The sequence below is a fragment of the Lissotriton helveticus genome, chromosome 4_1, assembly GCF_964261635.1.
Source record: "Lissotriton helveticus chromosome 4_1, aLisHel1.1, whole genome shotgun sequence".
Lineage (NCBI taxonomy): Eukaryota > Metazoa > Chordata > Amphibia > Caudata > Salamandridae > Lissotriton > Lissotriton helveticus.
This window is the reverse complement of record NC_136063.1, coordinates 1,197,873,173-1,197,891,643: the sequence shown is the minus strand read 5'-3', so window position 1 is coordinate 1,197,891,643 and position 18,471 is coordinate 1,197,873,173.

The window sequence follows — 18,471 nt, the reverse complement described above, 5'->3', positions numbered from 1 at the left end:
CGAACTCTCGCGAATTTGCGTTTTTTTTGTTTGTGTTCGCAAGGGTTTCTGCCAGTTCGCGAGGGTTGTGTACCAGTTCGCAATTGCGAACTTACTCGTCGGCTCGCAACGGCCGCGACTATGTTGTTTCTACGTCTGGTTCATCATCACAGTTTCACAGCACCCTCTGTTTCACCACTTCCACCCTCTGGTACACCCATGCCACCCTCTGGTACTTCACTGCCACCCTCTGGTTGGTTTATCACTGTAGATTATGGGGGTGAAAAAAGCAAGCACACCTGCCCTGCTTCAACTGACATGAATTAATTTGGGGTTGATTAATGTGTCACTGAATTTAAACTTCCAGTCTGGCTGGTACATGCTTCCTTATCTGTACTTTGCTTTCTGTTGCAGTGCAATTTTTTTTTCACAGGACCTTTGTGGCCTACTTGTAGCTATTCTCTGAGCCTGCTGTGAGGGTCAGAGCAGGGTCATAGAATAGTTGCAAGTAGGCAACTGAACTCTGAAGGAGCCCCTCAGGAAGCACTACAGGGAATGGTTACTAATGATAAGATTGAACTTTTGCACCTGCTGAGTGCTTTCAGTTTTGTCTGTAATTGCTTTCTGTTGCAGTGTAATTTTTTTAAAAGGACCTTTGTTGTATACTTGTAGCTATTCTCTGAGCCTGCTGTGAGGGTCAGAGCAGGGTCATAGAATAGTTGCAAGTAGGCAAATGAACTCTGAAGGGGCCCCTCAGGAAGCACTACAGGGAAAGGTTACTAATGATAAGATTGAACTTTTGCACCTGCTGAGTGCTTTCAGTTTTGCAAAAATCCAAATATCCAGCAGCATCCACAAAAAGTAACCCTTCCAGGTCAAGATCCAAATCAAAGTGACCAGCACACGAAGAAAGCACTGGGAGGAGCCTGCTGGACAGGAACAGGAAGTTGGAGACTGTGGGGCACTTCCTTCCTCCCACCCCCCCCCCCCCAAATGGACTCTTTGCAAAGAAAAAGTGCAGGCAAATGTCAACCTGAGGAGTTATTCTGATAAAAATCATAATTTTCAAGGTTTATGCTGCCTGCTGGTGGATTTCTTGTGCGAAATTGCAAATTTTGCAATCTCGCAATTGCGAGATTGTCGGTGCCCGCCGCATCTACGTGTTCGCAAGTGTTTACTCCCGCGAAATTGTATAGTATTCTAGTTGGCAAGTGCGACCAAGCAAAAAATCCGCTTCGCACGGATTTTACGAATTTTCGGCAAGTTCGCGAGAGTTCGCGGATTGCGAATTTGCCGAAAATCCGCAAAATCCGGGAGCGGAACGGATTTTACGCCCATGCTTAGCTTTCACCCTGCAGGCAGCCAACCCCATGCTGGTGATTACCTTTCAGTAGACACAATGTGAGGTTAGCCGCAGGGCCTGGCTTACAGCCAGGCTCTGCATACATCTTCCCGCAGGATCCAATCCTCCATCCCATGGAGCCAAATCATAGGGCATGATTATTATGCCAGTTGGCCTGCTGGTCCAAATGCCGTGGCCCGATTCCGTTTGCCGAGGCTGGGAAATTTCTGCCCGCCGTATCATGATGCACCCGCTGCCACAGTGGAGGTCTCATTAGCAGCAGTGCCCCTCTCCATGGACATGTTGCTGCAAGTGGGTACAAATGCACAGGAAACATGTGCAGTTGCACACACATACATGAAATGGGTTGACATGTCTTGTGCACCATGTACCCCATTGCTAGAGTGTAGCCATTTGTGCACAGTATAGTCAAAATGAATATGTGTCACATGGGCACTTACCTGGATTTCATCGCCCACAAGACCATGCACTTTGGGGTGGAGCTGCTGAGGTGTAGGGGGTACATGGAGTAAGGAATCCACATAGGAGTCCACCAGGGAGAAGGGGAATCAGGTGAGTACTGACCCCTTTTCGTTATTTTCCAATGACTCGAGGTAGACGGTCGGACCGCCACCGTTGGTCATCATAAACCCTCATCATAATCTGGACGGTGTTCTGAGATCACTGTACAGCTCTATGAATGCAGTTCGTCTCCAACCACCATCTCGTTGGTGAGAGACAAGCTGTCAGAGTCGGCGGTCTTTCAGCGGTCGGTCAGAGTACATGATGCATGCATCTTAATCCAGCGGTCGGATCAACTGCTTCCGAAGAGACCTTTGGCGGTCTGACCGCCTCCAACAGGACAGCGGAATACAGTCCGACCTGTATAGTAATCAGGCCCATAATTTTTATTTAACATATGACCATGGTCGATGAGGTTCCCCGGCCTTTTTAAGGCCCCATCCCCTTATTCCTTTATTAAATTCATTGGGCCCCAAGGCATGTGGTCCCCAGTGCAGAATATGGCTCTGGAAGGGGAGGCCACATGATCCCTCCCATAAATAATTAAATTGGGCCCCACGGGATGGGGTCCCTGGGGTTGAACACAGCTGAAGGAGGGGGGCTATGTGACCCCACCCCTTAATAAAGAGATTGTGCCCTGGGGAATGGAGGCCCCGGAGCCCAAAATAGGCTAAGCAATGGGGGCCCTACTGCTGCGTCCACCCCATTAATTTGTTATAAAATGGCGGTGCCATTTTATTACTATTTTTGTCCATAACCCTGCAGAACCAACAGAGGGTTGTGCCACAAGTGGCCATTTGTTTTCTTTTGCCCCATGAGGGGTCTCTCTTGGTTCCCCCATAGGGCCTAGGGGCAGGGTATCCCTACCATGTCCCCTTATATTATGATTATTATTATTGTTTTTAAATGTTCAGGACGGGGGACTATGTCCCTGAGTCCTTTAATGGCTGCCAGAAAATGTTTTCTCATGTTGCTGGCAGCCAATCTGATCACTTGCTCTAGCGGGAGTCTAACTCCCACAGGATTGAGTTGGCGTAAGGGAAGAAAAGCTCCCTGGGCTAATCAGAATGCTCAGTTTTTGAATGGGCACTCCTGCGAGACTTGTCAGCCACTCGCAGACCCAACTGTCCAGATATACAAATATTTTTAAACCTTAATTTCTCAAAAACTACTGAATGGACTTACACCATATCACAAAAGCATAATTTGCAGTCCAAGATTGAGCTTCCTGTCAAATTTGGTGTAATTGCGTTCAGCAGTTCTTTGCGGTAGTGCTTCTTAAAGAAGTCCATGGAAAAGGGATGGGGATTTTGTGTTTTGGGACCCTCCTTTTGTTGATCTCCTAGCTTGACTATTTATGCACAAACTAGCCAACAAAGAGCACTTTTGTGAAAAGCTTTCTGGAGAGTCATGAAAACATTGCCAAAGTTATCAACACATAAAACATGTTTTCTATGGAAACCTTAACCAAACTATAACTAGCCAGTGGCGATTCAAATACATTTTATAAAAAAAATATAATGATAATTTTTTTATTATTATCGAAAGCCACTCTCTGGGTATAGTTCTGGTTACCAGAGATAAGACTTCCTTGAATTTTTCAAACTTAATTACAGGTTGTGACCGTTTGGCAAATCTCTATGAAACTTTGCAAACCTATTTTTCCTTCTACATTGGCGGATGATTCAAAGATTGGTCAAGGGACCACAAACATAAAAGGGAATTTTAAATATGTACTTCCACCAATACATTTCCCACAGACTTTTGTATCTCATGTAGTGCGTAAAAGGCTGAATAAATGAAGGAAGGCGAGGGAGTAGGACTGGAAATAATGCCATTATCAGTAAGTAATGCACGCAGTACGGTGCATTAATGTGCGTGGAGGGTCTTTTTGGCTACTACACCTAAATAGGGTATGCATTTTTTATGGGATAAGGCATTTTATCTTAGTGATATCTGTTGTTGTAGTATTTTCATGAAACATTGTTATATTTTTTAGAAGTACCACAGTACATAATAATGACAAGTCATTTTGTGATTAGCTAATGACTGCCTTTACAAAAGTATACGCAAACATATTGTTTTTAGGTATACTCCGCCTGTATTCTGCATTTAACCCTTAGATCTAGGTACATTTTAGGTTTGATATTTTGTCCCTACCTATTACCACTTTCATAACGTGGCAATAGGTCATTAAAAATGTTTATAACTTTCTATATATTTTTTAAAAAATGAACGGAGTACCATGGTCCCATCTCAGAATTACTACAGTACTCAAAATAAATATATTTATTACATATTTAAAAAAAATAAAAAGACACTGTAGTACACAATATTTTACTAAATATAGTGCATTACGGTCCACTTTCTATTTCTAACATATTAAAATCTGCACAAAAGCGTATACAAAGTACTGTGGTAATACATGAAATGATGGCGCTACTTAAGCACATTTTTTAAAAAAATGCATAGCTCTCTCTAAACTGCTCTAAAAATATATAAAAAAAATTATAAATACAATTCTTTAACTGTTAGTCATTTAATAAAGTGAAAATAGGTAGAGAACAACAGGAAAATCTACTACTTAGCTACATCTAAGGCTCCAACCCAGAAGGCAGCCAAACTCGTAAAGCAGAACACTATCAAAAGGTGCTAAAAATCACATCGATGCCTTTTACTTTTAGTAAACAAAGCCTTTAGGCAATCACATACTGCCTTAATATGCATACATGCCATGTATACTGTGAACTTACTGCAGTGTACCTTGGGAGAAAATGTAACTAAGTATTAAAAAAATTATAAATTTATCACTACTTACACTTTTCACACATACTATCAAAAATTACCATTTACATCAAATGATCTATGTTCCTGCCACGTTACATCTACATCCATTAACCCCTTGCATGCTGATGACGGAACCGCTCCGTCATCAGCTGCGGGTGCGCTGTGCTGATGACGGAGCGGTTCCGTCATGGCCCGCCCCGCTCGATAGAACGCTCATGCGCGGCGCGAATTCCGCGCCTGCGCTGAGGGTTCTATTGAGCGGGGCGGGCCATGACGGAACCGCTCCGTCACAAGCATAGCTCAACCGACGCTGGTGACAGAGCGGTTCCGTCACCAGCATGCGGCGGCTGCGCGGCCGCCCCGCCCCTTAGCACTGCGGCGGAATAGCCGCCGCAGTGAAGGGGTTAAAGCACTTTCTTGCTACTTCTGTTTCAACTACCACACTATATGCCACTACACTCTATGTGACTCCAGTGTATGTCACTCCACTCTACACTATTGCACTCTATGCCACTCCACTTTACCTCACTCCACTATACGCCACTCCACTGTACGCTAATCTATTGTATAGCACTCCACTCTACACCACTACACTGTACTCTTTTACACTCTAAGCCACTCCAGTTTATGATACTCCAGTGAATGCTACTACACTGTATGCCTCTCCACTGTACGCTAGTCCACTGTACTCTATTCCACTATACGCTACTCGAATTTACGGCACTACACTGAAAGCTATTCCACTCTATGCTAATCTACTGACTGTGCACCACTTCAGTATACACCACTGCACAGTCTGAAATTCCTCAGTATGCCACTGCACTTCATGTCATTCCACTGTATGCCACCCACTATACGCCACTCCACTCTACGACAATCCACTATACGTTATTACACTGTATTACACTTTTAGACCTGACATCCTTTGGGTGGTCTTCCTCATACGTTTTTCTTGCTTACCGCCTCTTTTTGCTGTATTCTTTTTTTTTACCTTCTGACTAGGAGCACTTTACCACTGCTGCCCAGTGCTAAAGTGCATGTGCTTCTCCCCTAAACATGGTTACATTGACTCATCGACCCATTCGGGAAAATCTGATGGTCCGGACGTAGTAGCTTGGATTATTACACAGATTTTACCGAATATGTTGATGAGCCCCCAAATGAAGTGTCATGCCAGACCGGAAATGCATGGGGATACTTAACCTGTGATTGTATGATCAACTATATTTGTACACCAAGATTTTATTGGGAGAATGATTCCAACTGAATAAAATTGATTTAAGAAGCTTCAGCAACGTATTGAGTGTTTTCACTAAATGAATTGAACAAATTACCATAAGAAACAATTTTATTTCCAGATAAGTGTTTCCGTCAGCTTGGAGGGATCCTCCCTCACAGCACATTGTTTGATTGTTCAGACGGTGCCTTTTTGGACATGGCACACTGACAGGGATGCACACGGATTAAATTGAATAACTTTGTTAAATCAGTCCAATATGCAAGTGCACCACGGCAACTTTATCATTATACATTGAATCATCCACATCTGGCATATTTACTTTGCCTGTAAGTCTCTTGTAGAGTGCACTACCTGTGCATGGGCCCTATAAATGTAATGCTACTAGTAGGCCTGCAGCACTGATTGTGCCACTCGCACAAGTAGCCCCTTAAACATGTCTCTGGCCTGTCACTGCAGAGCCTGTGAGTGCAGTTTCACTTTCACGTCAACTTTGCATATAAAACCCCTTGCAAGTGTTAAACCCCCCTTTTATTAAATTATAAGTCACCCCTAACATAGGCCCTTGGTAGCCCATAGGGCAGGGTACTGTGTAAGTAGAAGGTAGGACATGCACTTTTAAGCTTTGAATGTCCTGGAAGTGAAAATTACGTAAAGTCATTTTGATTACTGAGAGGCCTACTCCCCTCATAGGTTAAAATTGGGAATTCCTTATTACAATGTAAGCTGTAATTCCTGATTGAGAAGGAGTACATTTTATGTTTCATATCATTGGAATAGTAATGATAAATCCTTTTTGCTGGAAAAGTTGGATTTAGCATCAGTATTTTAGAAATTCCCACTTGGTCAGCGACTAGCTGCCGCCTCCCCCCCAATCCGGCACCCAACACCCAGGAACGTGGACACGAGACGTGTTTTACTTTTTGGAAGGCGGGCGCTAGTCGCCCGGCCGTATTTATTAAAGTATGAAATTAAAAAGGTTTTAATTGCATAATCAACAATGAATACAAAAATCAGCAGGACATTCAGTTATACAATTGTTATCAACAAGTTTGAGAGCCTGACCGTAACAAAACTCTAATACAAGTTGTTCCTAGCTTAAACTAAACATCCTACCTTGATTTTTGTACATTTCTGGCCATATGGCAGGGTCACTACCGGTGTCAGAAACAAAGAAGCCCCGAACGCGGGGCACAACGTTCAGCGAGGGAGCGTCCAGGGACAAGGGGGTCTCCTGGGCGCTCCCTACCTCTTATTCCCGAGGGGCCGGGTGGCCCCTCCTATCGCCCGCCCCCCCCCGACCCGGAACCAGTCCATTGAATCCGGGTCAGGAGGGGCGCCGGCCAATCGGCGGTGGGCCGCGCCCCCAGGGCACGCCCCCACCGTCGAAGGACCCGAGGGGAGAGGAGGTGAGACGGTCGCCGCGCCGCCATGCGTGCGGGGGGGCCGAGGGCCCCCCCTTTTCATTTTGGAAATAGGGCATTTCTATGTCTTTAAAACTCTATTTGCTTACAGCCTGTCTCCAATACACATCTGTGTGAGGGGGTGGGGGGGTGCGGGCAGCTTGACGTTGTGCAGTCCCTCTAGGCATCCACACAAAAAGGAAGATTAGGTCTGTCTGAGTGGCAGTTGCATCCTGATGTTTCAACCTGGGAAGGATGGGAGGGAGGAGATGACACTTACATCTGAACATCTGAATGGGCAGTGTCCTGTCTCCAAACAAAGTGATGACCCTCCCCTCTAGTGAGGCTAGAGCCAGAACTGGGAAGGGAGGACATCTGTACACTTCAAAACCCCTCCACTTCAAAGGCACAACTAGGTATAAGTACTGGGTCTCTGACTCCACTAAATCAGACACATCTGGGCATGTAATAAACAGCAAGGACTGCTGTGCTGCTACAAGGGCTGCCTCTCTGCTGGACTGCTGCTCTTGAAAAATTGTTGTTTTCTGTTGTGCTGCCCTGCAGCCAGCTATCATCTGCCCCTGATAAGGAAGAACTGGATTCTTGCATGAACACAATGTGATTTTCAATGGCATGCTGGCTTCCCTCCTGTTTTAGATTCAGGGATAACAAAGTCTCACCTTCTGTGCCTGATCCATTGGAAGTGGATCCAGGTGCTTGCTCCAGTGGAACCAACTCATGCTCTGCTGCATGAAGCAGAATTTACTCATTGCCGCTGTTGCAGGAACAGGCCCGGAGAATTGAACTCAGAACTAGTGCGTTACCTGAAAGAACAGACGCATCGGAACCGTAGTCTACCCCACTATACTGTACTATGCTCCAATCTACGGTATTCCACTCCACAACACTCCACTCTATGCCACTACATTGTATGCTACTCCACTCTATGTCACTCCAGACTATTCTATTCCACTATATATAATTAGATTGTAACTCACTCCATTCTTCGTCACTCTACTGTATGCTACTCCACTGTATGCCACTCAAATCTACGCTATTCTACTCTACGGCACTCCAAGATATGCCATTCCAGTACCCCACTCCAGTGTACACTATTCCACGATGTGCTACTACACTCTATACCAGTCCACTATACTCCACTATATTCCAGTGTACGCTACTGCACTATACCTTACTGCACTAGGAGTCCACTCTTACACACTCCACTGTATGCCACAGCACACTACAGCACTACACTGCAAGCTATTCTGCTGTATGCTGCTCAACCCTATAACACTCAATTCTATGCCACTGCACTGCATGCGTGCAGGAAAGTATTATTTTTTGTTGCAATCTCACCTCTTTTTCTGACTGATGCTGGTGGTTACTGACTCTGAAAGTGCCCTAGACTCTGTTAACCAGGCCCTGGGCCAGTACTCTGTCCTTGACAGGTATAAGGCAATTGGTGAAATTACAATTGGCTAGGACAACATGCCTGTAAGTCCCTGGAATATAGTAGGGCATGTAGGTTTAGAGACCCCAGTGGACTTAATGCACTTACAAGTGCACTGCAGTGGTGTCTGGGGTCATTTTAAAGCCAGGCATTTCTTGCTGACTGGTTCTAAAATAAAAATGTGTCCAAAATATACCTTTGGATTTAAAAGTAATTCCAAAGTCCAAAACAACTTTTTTATAGCATATAGGTCACCTGTAAGGTCTGCACTAGGTGCCTCGGAGGGAGGTTGCCTTGTTCTATAAAGAAGGGCCATTATGAAATATGCTTTATATGCTTAGATGAGGAAAAAGCAGCCAAAGTCATGTTTCCACATTTAACTGCATGCTCCATAGGCTAACATGGGAAGGCTTTATTATTTATTAAATGTTAATAAAGCAACATAATTCAAAGTATCAAAATATTAGTCCTAATAAATCCAACAACTTGCCATTGACGGATTTGTTATAACTATTGCAAGAAAGTGTTTTTAAAACTTACTTTCCTGAAGTTAGCTAAAACAGCCCTACAGCAGCCACTTTTGATTGGCCAGCCTCTGACAGCCTGAGCCAAGCTGCTCCCTGAGTAGGTGTGAAGAGTCCTGGGGATGAAACAATGTAGCCATTTGGTAGGAGAAGATTTGCTTCCTTGAAAAGTCAAGGACAGGAGGAGGGCTGGGGAGATAAACTGAAGTTCAAAGGTAGAAACACAGATATCGCAGGACTCAGGCCGACCCCCCAGTTCCTTGATCCCCAGCCAAATGGAAGCTCCCTAATAGGATTAGATGAGGGTCTGGAAAAGGAATGTAGGGAAACGTTAGAGCCACACCTGTGCGTTGGGTTAGATAGACCTGCTCTCCAAAAAGAGAATTTCTCCATTTAGATTTTTTGTGAAATGTGCATTCTGGGGCAAAGATTTGCCTTACTTCCCAGGAAGTGTTCATAGTAGAGGGGGTCAAATTGAGCCCCATTAGTTTGGGTGTCTCCCTATATTTTTCCAGCCCGGAATGGGTAAAATATATAGTAACTCTGTAGGAGCCTCTCAGATTCCTTCCTGAAACATCTGAAGAAGAAGAACTTCCCTGCTAGACCCTTGGACTGCACAACAGAAAACGTCATTCAGAAGTAATGCACTACAGGCAGTAAACTCTGCTCCACTGGCTGAGTTTGTGATGTTTTGCAAAACTCTGCCAACTGCTGCATGGTGGAGTTTACCAGTCCTCATCCCTTAACATCACCAGAGATACCATGTGTGGCAAGCCTGGAGTCTCCGAACACTCTATAGAGAAAATGTGATGGAGCCGTAAAGTGGCCTAACCTGAGGCTGGCCTGACAGGAGGAGGACAGTGAGGGTTTAAAAGGCAGAGCCTCCTGGCAGCCTAACAATGGCTAAGCAGAAGAGCCAATGCTGTTTACTGCTGCTGGCAATTTGCCACAGTTGATAAATATTAAATTATAGGCAACAAACATGTTTTCCAGCGCTGAGTTCAAATAACAAAGCATCAAAAATAAACAAAATTGTCAGTCATGTGTATTATGTTTTTTCAATGGATTGCCAGAACAACAAAATTGTCATTGGGATACCTATACCACAAGAAGGCAAACATACATAGTTAAGGTGTCATCTTGCTGCTTTGCATCTGATGTCAAGTTCAAGAGAAGTATATGGTGGTTGATTTAATGAGTAGCTAACTTGATTTCTGAGTCTGACCCTGTCCATATTGATGTCTCCCAGGATGATTGTGGGAACAAGCTACAATGGGCTCCTGAATACAATGCAACAAACATGGCTGGTACAGGCACAAGTGGACTGCAAGGCCGCCCACCTTTCACTTCAAGTGAGATACACCAGCACTCTAAACGTGTAATACTGATGGTGACATTGGCATCTGTCACTCGCTTGACATCTTGGTTTATGCATGCTGAAATGTAAGAGTCATGCTTATTGTTGGCGGAGGTGGCGGTGTGACTACTCATTAAATAGCAATTGCAGTAATAAACCATTCTGAATACCAAATGGAAGTGCAAAATTACTGCGGATGACTGCACAAACTAAGGGGATAACACATTTTGGACATATCCGTTTATCAACCACGAGCCTTTTCTTATGGCCATGCAGCATTCTGGGTATACACTGTGCGATGGGCGTTCACAGCTCTAAATCATTGCTAATGTAGTCTCTGACATATTAATGCAAATATGAGCTGCATGCATGGCATGCTTTGTTTAAAAAGCTGAGGGGCATATTCTCAAGCCCTTATCGCCACGGCAATGTTACTTTTTATAAGTTCCCGTGGCGATAGAGCCAGCGCTCCATTCTCATGGCAGCGTTAACCCACTTAACGTCGCTTAAAGCCATGTTAAGTGGCTTAAGGCTGCCTTGAGAATAGGGCCCCTTTCACGCTAAACTTAGGGGCCACCGCAACACCTATTGAATTCGACGCTGCCACCTATAATCAAGGATGATGATAATAGGTGGCAGCGCCGAACTTAAGACCAGAAAAATCCTGGTCTTAAGGTGGCCAAAGGAGGAGAAATGCTTAATTTCTCCTCGTTTCAGCTTTTCCATGTGTGCTGCCTTGTGCAGCACACATGGAAATAGCAAAATGCCATGGTTTGTTTATGTGCAGGAAGGGGTCCCTTCCTGTACATAAACAAACCTTTTAAAAAATGCTGTTTTGTAACTTACACATGTGCTGCATGAAGCAGCACAAATGTGATTTATTAAACGGCATTTTAGGTTTGTTTATGTGTAGGAAGGGACACCTTCCTGTATATAAATAAACTTCCCCTGCATGCAGACACCCTTGCACTCTGGTGCAAGGATGCCTGATTTGGCGTTATGTCGTGAGACTGAGCGCCGTCACAGGGGAAAACGCCAGGCTGCACCACATTCTTGAGAATAGGGTGAAGCCTGGCATTTCTGAAGTGGCGGTGGGAGGGGTTAAGTCAAGGAGGCTAACACCTCTCACCACCACTTCCTCGTGAATATGCCCCTGAGTGTTTTCATTTCAATCAACAACCAGATATCATGTAATGTAAAGTTTTATGATTCACAAATCTTTTTGATTCACACATTTCTCTTTATAGGTGGTCAGATACCCCGGTGTTCTGATGCGAGAAAAATGGAAATTGAATGCACGATGTTTGCTGTTCCAAAAGCTTGAATCTCTCTTTACAAAGACAACAGCAACCTTGGGACTCCAGTAGAGATATTTGCTTCCAGACCTGCCACTGTGTACGTCTCCAGCTTTCATACATGCAGCCGCGGCCCGTGGAGGGAGTTCCGTGGGGCAGAAAGGCGGGGGCGGAGGAGGGGCAGGGTAGGGGTGCTAAACACCGGAATATGGATAATGTGAGGTAAGTGAACAATTTAATAAATAAAACAAATTTCGTAGTGCGCCCTGCATCTCAAAATGCGAGGCAGGGCGTGCTACGATAAGCCCCTAAGTGTCCCAAGTTAGTTATATGAATTACAACTCCAAATGTAATGTACAGCGCACCATTAATGTTCTCTTTTGAGAGAACTTATCATTTGGTTATGTCCTTCTGTTGGCTGAAAAAGATTGACCACTTGAGTTTGATAAGCACGTCTCATAGGGAAAAAGTGGAATATTAACAGCCTTTTCCAACCTAGTTCCAGAATCAGTTAAACATACATACAACAAGGAATGGGCCCTTGCCCATGCCCTGGCACTATAGTGCAATCATGTGGGCTGCGATGAAGATTCACCTAACCACAGAATACCAACAAGATCCAGCCCACAAGTGCAACCACAATACCCCATTAACTGTGAAGCCAAACAGCAGATTAGAGAAATTCTAACATGAATGTCAGTGTGTAATAGAAAGTTGCACCTCACTAAGGAGTATTATTTTGTTTCCAGTGATAAAACCAGATCATTCACATTGATTAGTCTTAGAATATAGACAAGGAACTGTGCTACTCGCACATTTGCATTTCAAAACATGCATGGCGCAGCACTAAGGAGCAATATAGTGCGTAAAAAATATTAAACTACCTTAGACATCTAAAACATGTCCTACTGCCAAAACATAGCACCTAAAAGCAGGTATCTGACTTCATTTAGTGCCCAAGGCTCTCAAAAACTATTTTGTCAATTGCCACAAGGATACAAGAACAGCACTGGGTTGTTCTCAGCCCCTGTAACAGAACTATTACAAGCGTTTGATGATGAAGCATTGTCCTAAGTCAATGACATGTACTTAACAGATGATGACTTAGCAAAACATTTGGCCAGGGTAGATCGCCTTTTTCTGAGATTTGCTCACTTGGGCTATACGTTTTATTTTAAAAAATTAAACATTGACTTTTTAATGCATTCCTCTCCGACTTGTAAATATGAGGGGGGTGCCAGTTTCAACCCCTCCCCACACACACTATTTTTAATGCAGACTGGGTAGTAAAAGAAACTTACCTTGCTGCCGGCCGGTTCCTCGTACACATCGAGGAACATGAAGAAAGCCCCACTGACCAATCACAACACTGCAATGCAGCATTGTGATTGGTTTCGAGCATCCAGGTTCGATTCTCAACCAGGGAAGGGGAGCTGTGCATGTTCTCCATGCATGCTGTAATGCATTCTGCATGCAGAACAGGGAAAGTGCGCATGACTGTTTTGGGTGGCCGGAGAGGGCCGACCAAACTGTGCACTTTGGAGTGGGCAAACAACTCCTCCCCTGCTCCAAGAGTATAGCAGCCCAGCCCACCCACCCACCTGCAAAGCAGCAGGAAGCAGCATGATATGATAAAGCAAAGTTATTATCATTTTATGTTTCTGCTTTGCACTGCTTAAAAGCAGTGGGGCGGCATTCCTCCACCATAGCGGAGGAGCCGCCACTGCTTTTGCTGACGCAAACTCGATGACTGTGCGATTTGCATTGTTCGCAATCAGGAAAAAACCTTTGTATGTGAGGGTGGTAATGATTTATTTGCATTTAAACACAACACGTTGATGGCTCCTGGCGATCATATTCTGTTTGCAGAGGTATAAAATATAAACCATCTGCGGTGATGAAAGGTATCTGTCAGATTATGGAGGAACATTAGCATGATTTTCTTTGTCGTGAAGCCTGTGCCAGCAAAAAAAAAAAAAAAAATTGTGAATGCATGCTGGCAATAAGCTACGGCATTATGCATATCGGTGGACGAATATACATATGTTTCTTATGACAGACATCTCCGCGAGCTTAGAGTTTCCGTGTCACCCTAAGATGTGCTGTCGGTGTGGGCGTTCACAAAAGGAATTCAGTTTAATGAGCAGGGAATCAGCCGGCAGCTTCGTGCTCACAGGCCTTAAAATAGAGCTCTGTGCACCTTGGCGGTCAAGTTATCAATCGTTCACGAGCCTCATTAGAATGGCATCCGTCAAGATAATAGGATTTTACATGTCATGTCCCTTCCCGGGTTGTTTTGGGTTCATTAAATTATAATAGCGCAGAACTGATATTCCATCTCGGCTCTGGCTTGCGGTATTTTCCCCAGCAGACTGAAAACAATGCACTGTTTGGCTGCACGCGCAGAGCTGCCGAGTCTAAGCAGCAATGGTAGTTCATGTATCTTTAATCCTGTATGGGGCTGGTTGTGTCAGGGGCGTACAAGAGACCAGCGGCCAGTGGACCCCCTTGTACCCGAATTCTGGCTGTATTTTACAACCTATAGGAACGTGGGTAGAAATTGGCCCTACCACAATTTTCTTGCTTGTATTAGACCTATTACAGTGTTGTTACACACTGGTGACTCTAACTGGATCTCTTTTTTTGTGTGGGTTTATTCACCAAGAGAATAGCCCTAGGGCATTTGAATATTTTACTTGAGTACTACACTATCTTAACACATTTTATTCTAATTAGGCACGGTGAGAATAGGTGATTTGCTCAAGCCACCCACTGTTCAGCAGGGCACAAATCCTAAAAAAAATAGTGAAGGGAAATACCTAGCATTTGAAATGCATAATTATTGCACATTTCATATCCTAATTAATGATCCCACGCAGTCCTGTCGAATCCTGCACTTTAAAGTGATATTCCTCGTTCACAATGGCCATCACTGTGACTGGTACTACTCAACTCTTTCCCAAATGTCAGGCTCCAGAAGAGACACAGACATCCTTAACATTGTGTATCCGTGTGAGATTTTTAAAGTGCTTAAGACAAAAAAGATGAGGAAAACAATGGGTGTGACAGCGAGAAGCAGGGTGTGACGGAGAATAGGTATTTGAAAGAGGAGAGTGGAAGTGGGCGTTCAAAAGTGCTGCAGTGGAGAAGTCGATTTGAAAGAAGGCACTTTTTTTTGTGTAGACGTAGTTGCCAGGAGGAAGGTATTAGAGTGGCTATAAAATAGCTGGTTGTTGTGTGGACTGAATGTTAGATGGGGATATTAGAGTAAGAAATGGGTGAGAAGATTACAAAAATAGAAAATGTAGAAAAGTATCTTTGAGGATATGCATGAGAGTGAAAAACAGGGTGAGAGGTGTGTTTGCGGTAAGGGAGCTACACAAAGGGAAAGGGAAAAAAGTAGGGTGTCAAAAGATAGGCTGAGCAGCTGAATGAGAAAGGTGAAGATATAGGGAGTCTGGTGTAAAAGGAGCAAGGAAGGTGAGCAAGTGTAATTTAACAGTGGGGGGCATGCGAAAGAAAGGGGGATGTGGAGACAGAGGAGAACAGAGGACTAATTTATGGGGAAGGGAATAACATGTGGATGCCAAAGGATGTCACATTAGCAGTACAATCAACAAACTTGAAACTATTATTAGAGGACGGTACAGAAAAAGGTGCCTTAAAGCAGTGGGAAAGATCTTTACCCTTGTCCTATGAGGTGGAACAGGTAATACAGTAAGAGGTAAGACAATGGCAGAGGGGAGGTGTTTGAGAAACAGAAGATGAGAAAGGGAAGGGAAACGAGAAAAGCGAGAGGGCATATGTAATATAGTAGGGTGGGATATAGGAGGGTGAAAGGAGGTGCAAAGAGAAATGTGTGTGGGTGGGTGTAGAAAGAAGGTTAGAGGAGATGAAGGTGATACAGGAGGAAGAGCGTGGCAGTTGATATGATAAACATGGAGAAATGAAAGCTGAGGAGGATGAGACACAGAGAAAGAGGAAAAAGAGGTAGAAATAGAGAGTAAAACTTATACCAAAGAGGGCTGCTGCATGTCAGTTTATGGATACTATATATTGATTCATCTGATGTGTATGTGAGCTCCTGTTCTATTGAGTAATGATGCTATCACAGTTCTGGGTTTAGGTACTTAAACAAAACTGGAAAATGTGTTCTTTATTCCCAGACCTGGGACTATACTTTACCCAGCGTGTCTTTATTCTGACCTGCAACATGAACTACTATCCCATCTTGTTTGATTGATTGATTGACGCATTCACCATTTTCTCTGGCGCTCCAGGTTGATCCTATAGTACAGACACACATACGCAGCTCTCATTTTACACATATATATTGACCTGCAACACGCACCGCTATCCAAAGTGAGCTTTGTTGATTTTATGGCATGACACAGAGGCTAAGATTATGCAATCTCCTTTATTGCTTAGCTCACAGCAGCAACAATGAAGGGTTCTAGAACTTCCAACAAACATTCCAGGTAGGTATATAGTCCATGTGCACATAGTGGTCTTCCTTCTTTGTTGCTGCTGCTCACAAGATAAGTAACTCTTTGCTCTATGCCCTTGACTGTCTGACTGTTGTTTGTGATATATTTTGTGAGCTGTTGTGGGAGGTTTTGTGGATCCCCTCCCCCCTCCCCTAACCCTTCAGCAGCCCCATATATTTCTGAAAACGCTGTTTTTATGATTGCCTGATGGTTGTCTACTCTGTCGCCTTCCTTAGGGCCCCCCTTGCTGCCCCCCCCTGTGTCTACCCTCTCTGCCTCTCTCTCGCGGGTGACCCCTTTTCTACCTATGCTGCACTCGACTACTTATTCTGCTCGCGCTCCCTTGGCCGCTTCAGGCCATTGGGGCAAGCAACTCGGGATCGGTGTCATCTGAACGCCGGCCCCGTACTTCGAGGGACCAGCGGAATCACTTCTGCCTCTGAGCCCCGCTTCCTAATTTCGTAAGCCTACGCTCCCCTGGCCGCTTCAGGCCGCAGGAGCATACCATTCGGGACCGGCGTCATTTGAACACCGGCCCAGTACTGCGAGACCGGCGTCTTTCAAAGCGCCGCCGGCCGCATTCCTCCCATGCCTCCGCACGCGTCTCCATGGCAGCGCGGCCCTCCTTCTGCGTTCCCATGGAGACGCGACCCATAAAAGTTTACCGGCATCACCGCTACACCCACAGGAAATAGCGGGAGGAACCGCTCGCTTACCACTTACGTTTTTCCTCGCCTCTAGCACTCGTTAACCCATTACGCTCGTCCTGCTTCCAAAAAAAAAAGGGGCGAGACGAACACAGTCACAACACAAGGAAATAGAAATAGGACTTCCCTGATTTTAGAGGAAAGTACATTGGAAATCACTAGGAACCTAACTAACAACCCAAGAAACAGAGTAAGGACTACCCTACATTAAAGGAAAACCCCTTGGCACCTGACTTCGTTTCCATGGCTACTTACCTCCATTTTGTCACTAACATTCTTGTGTTTGACAGTTAGCTTTTGCCAACCACAGCTATCACATCTACCCTTCACTATGGCCTCAGATCCTTCAACTTCCGCTATGGAAGACAAATTAGAGGGACTTATTAACAAGGCCCTAGACAAAGTGATGGGGTCTCTGGATGAGACCATAAACAAAAAATTAAAATTCCTTACAAAACCAGACTGGCAACAGAAGAGCGCTCAAGGGGACTCTTCAAATACTACTTCTAGCCAAAGGAAGAGGCAAATTTACATTAACCCCCCTGAGGGCGCAAAAAGGTATAAGAGCTCTATCTCTAATTTACAGGACTCACGCTCTGGCGGTGACAATATTGGTGCCTCGGGCACACAAGATGGGCAGTCTAAAGGCCCAAATTTCCCTATCCCTATCCCCATTGATAGTGACGATGGGTCACAAGACGACATTAACCTCTCTTGTTCCTCAGACTTTAATTCAGACGGAGAGGAAGGAGAAATCAGAGAGGGCTTGGGTGAGGCGTCTGAGGCCTCTGGGTCCAAAATGGGAATTCTCGACCCCTTTGGGGAACACATGTTCGACCCTCTGCTCATTAAACACCCCCTCTCGCCAGAATGGACCCCCTCACAACATATCGGGGAATACCTTTCCTTTTGGCTTCGCAAAGAGATGCCAAAAGAAGTCAGGGCCCGCCTGAGATCCGAATGCCCTCGCCCCTCCCTCCCCGACAAAATCGCCTTCACGCCTGACCTAGATAACAAGGTGGTGGCTTTCATTGCCAAGACTGGCAAGGACCCCAGAAGGGGACTTGATAAGGGCCTAAAATCCTGTCAAGACAGACTCCTAGACATCACTGGTCCACTCACAAAAATGTTTGAACTGGCGGAAGGGGCGTATGTATCTGATAATCCCATTGACCCAAAAGAACTGCGCCAATGGGCGCAGAGAGCAATTTGCCTCCTAGGCAACGCCAATACTGCACTTTCCAATGAAAGACGCAAGAGCATACTTTTAAAGATTGACCCGAAATTGGTTGAGCTTGCCACCAACGAAGGAGGCGCATCATCTCAGGGCCTTCTCTTCGGAGATGACTTTATCAAGGAGATGGCGAAGTATGTGGGA